Source organism: Lygodium microphyllum, unplaced genomic scaffold, assembly GCF_053477565.2.
Source record: "Lygodium microphyllum isolate KBCC unplaced genomic scaffold, Lygodium_microphyllum_v1.1.10 scaffold_147, whole genome shotgun sequence".
NCBI classification, from domain to species: domain Eukaryota; kingdom Viridiplantae; phylum Streptophyta; class Polypodiopsida; order Schizaeales; family Lygodiaceae; genus Lygodium; species Lygodium microphyllum.
In genome coordinates this window covers 111,174-115,065 of record NW_028229630.1, presented here as the reverse complement: position 1 = coordinate 115,065, position 3,892 = coordinate 111,174, and positions in this window count along the sequence as shown.

The window sequence follows — 3,892 nt, the reverse complement described above, 5'->3', positions numbered from 1 at the left end:
ATCTTATTGTTTTTTCAAGCAAGTGGTTAAATTGATAAAGTTGTCTTTTGCTCATGCCTCATATATCTAACTTTCCTAAGTGTTGGAAAATTTGGTGTCATTAAGGTTATCATAGTGATTCCAAGTGTGTATAGTGATGCAGGCAAGGATGTGCCCACAATTAGCACATGTATATCGTCTATTTGAGCGTTGTGTATAGACTAAATAGTTGCTTCAGTCCAAGTGCTCCCCACCGTTCAAGCCAAAGATTTTGGTCTAGCTCGACAGAGACCACTCAAGTCGCTATCTCCTGGTGCTCATTCCAAACTCTACTTTCAAGCGTAGGTTAAGCCCGGAGTTTTCTTTGCAATTTTTACATCAACTCCTACAGCACAAGGGTAGCATGTAGGGCTCATAGGGGAGCGTTAGACTTCAATTCTTCTGCCGAAACACGAGATTTCTACAAAGACTTAATGGTCATTTTGGTGTGGGTGAGATCACCTACTTCAACAACTTGAAAACTTGGGGAGTAGAGAGTATGACATTGAACTCACTTGCCAGAGTATATACATGCTTGATTGAGTCGCAAAAGAAGTTGCTATGGAGATGATTGTAGATGTGGAAGAGGAAATGGAGTGCAAGAGGAGGTATGTGAGGAAATGAAAACAAGAAAGAAGACGGACCAAGTATGACATACTATTTTTTTAAGGAGTTAGTGAAGTTGCTTTACAAAGGAGTCTTATGCATGTTCGGGAGTCTACCCTAATGGGTTGACATGAAGAAACACGAGCAATTGGATGATGATCACTAAGAATTGAACACCACCAGTAGTAATAATTGTACACTTTAGCTTGATAGGCCAAACAACTCCCTTTCCCATAGTCATGCTCCTTCCACATGGGAGAGGTCATAGAGGTTGAAGATAGATGTTTTGATGTAAAGTGTTGGGATGGGGTATGTGTGAAGGATGTGAATGTGAGAGAGAGAGAGAGAGAGAGCACAAATCATCCGTGTCATAATTATCATTATTGTCTCTCACCATCTTCATGTTGACATCCTCTTCCATCCCATGATGTCATCATCATCTTCCCATACTCTCAATTTCATCTCCATTCCTCTTCACCACAAGCGTTGGTTTGGGTACAAGCCATTGCCTAGCATAAATCATCTCTCTCCTTCCTCAAAACGTTGTCATTGCTTATAGCCATTGCCCCTCTTTTCACCACAATCATTGCTTATAGCCATTGCTTGGCACGAATCATCTTTGTCCTCCATCAAATGTCATATGGTGGCCTTTATTTTGGATGTGATGGAGAAAGAAGAATAACCTTGCCTTCTTTTTAACCTTTATTCTAAGGTTTAATTTAAAGAACCCTTAAAGTCGAGTGCATAGACATGAGAATAAATTTACTTTAGCAAAGTGAAGGGACTTGAGGTGGGAGTGAAGGTAACAATTATAGTACCCTTGGTAGCTATGAGTACAAGTATATTGATAGCTTGTAGTAGAACTGGTAGCTACTTGATAGGTGCCAATTATATTATTAGTACTGTTGGTATTTATACAATTGGTACACCAGTTAGTAGTCGCTAGTGTATTGCTAGCAACTTGCATAACTAGTATATACTAGTGTAAGTGGAAGCTACTAGTGGTACTAGGGTCTACTAGGATATTAGGATTGTAGTGATTGTGACTTATCACTAGATTGTTTGTAGATTGATCAATGTGTAATATATTATCACTTGCTTCTAGATTATACACCTCGAAAGGAGGTGAAAGAAGAGGAACCATTCACAAATTCAAAGTTTGGAAATGGTAATGTCTACCAACTTGAAATAATAGCTTTATCACATGAAGTAGCAAGTACTATATACTGCCATGCTTAGTGTATTATTTCTTATGCATAGAATCTCCATTTGGAAAGGAGGGTAAGGACTACTAGAACCCCACCAATAGTCTCAGACTTGAAGATTGGTAACACCCATTTTTGAGGAAATAACCAACATTAATTACTGTATGTAAATTTCTTTCATTGATATCATATGATTCAGCGTCCTTACTCACAAATGTAGTTGCAAAGGAAGATTCAAAAAATGTTGAAGAAGGCCAAGATGATGGGAAATAAGTGACTTTTAATAGGCATGAATAAAGAAATGGCCGCATGAAAGAATCCTTCCTTTGCCCAAGCATTTGGATTGTTAAAGAGACTGAGAAAAAAAGCAAGAAAAAACTGTGAAGAACTAGATGCATATACCAACTTGATTGAAGTCGCTCAACATATGAGAGGTGCCACCACTACGAGAGCTAAAAGAAAATTGGCTTTGTAATCAATGTATTGTAAATTATAGTCTAGCTTTATCGAACTAGTTAGTCATTGCTTTGTAGGCATTTGTTGTCTTTATATTGCTCTTTCTGCAATTTTCTTTGCAATGAGAGTCTAATTATTTTTTGAATTCTTTGTGCAAAATATTATAAGAACCACTTTTGTGATTGGTTTTTCTTATGTATTGTCAGATATGCCTATAGAAAGAAGACTCTAGTGATGATGCTTTTAAAATAAAGACACTTACACAATTGACTAAATAAATACGGTAGTTTCGTCTTTGAGGAGATGAGTGGTAATGAACTCAGGTTACAAGATCTTACAAAATTTCACATGCATGTTGAAGAGAGGCAATGTGTGTATGTGGCATTTGAACAATGTCTATTACTAAGGACATGGAAAATAATGAGTTGCACATGCATGTTGTCATTTTGATGGTGTAAGTCCTTAAGATAACGTGCACATGAAAATTGAAGAGAAGCAACCTAAAGATATGGCTAGCAATGAATGTGTCATTATTGAGGATAGATGTAGGAAATGCTAAACAAGAAATATGTATTGTAAGATATGTTGGGTAAGAAAATGCTAAGGGAAAGAATATGCATGTGTAATATATGCAATTGCAATACAAGTGAGTTCCAACCTATCGAAAAGGTAAATATCCATGGGAAGATGAAAGTTACAAAAACTATGAATCAACATCTACAATGATTTTGGACCTCAATGGTGTGCTTGTTTCTTCCTCATACAGGAGCCTTGCCTTGTATTTTTCTAGAACATGAAAGTAGGGCACAATAACAAAATTTATGTTACTATGTAGTTAGATGCCAATGAATTCTTGGAATTGTGTATCATACATTTTTGTTGAGATGGCAAGCTCGACATGTGTGGACATTGATGATGGACCGCCTAGCTGGATGGGTCTACATGTCTACACTTAGAACATTGGTGGTCATTATGATCCTCACAAGGCCATTGACTTACCACTTATTGTATTTAGTTTGTTTCACCTACCTACAACTATCATAGTTATAGTGCGAGTCGATTAGTATAGTCAGCTATGCACTGTTTAACTTAGTAGGCCACTTTTCTTTGTGTTGTATCTTATTTGTACTTTGTGTACATTGTATTGTGTGAGAAAGAAGAAGAAAAACTAGCAAGAAAATGTTTTGGGCCTCCATCTCTCTTCTTGTGTTCTTGAGTGAGCTTTCTCTTTGTGTGTATATGGTGCGTGTTTGGCGTAGCAACTCAAGTAAGTTCCCCCACCATGTGATTTGTAAAAATTTTGATGTCTTTGTTTGGACATGTGTTTCATCAAAAAGGCTATAAGCATTCTTACATGGTACTTTCCAAATCTTCATAATTGGATTAAAGCTGTGTTGGTGCAATAGAATTGCAGCATAGAGGACCTCTTCATTATTGGCAAAGAATCGTCTTTTATAAGAAGTTGGGGGACTTCTAGAATGCATTCCTTGAATACCACTCAATCGGTACACTTTTGATTAGTGATAGTGTTTACAAGGCCATCTAGAATCCCTCGGGCATCATGTTGCAAGTGAAGAAAATTGTGCTTCAAAACTAAGAGGAGGCGA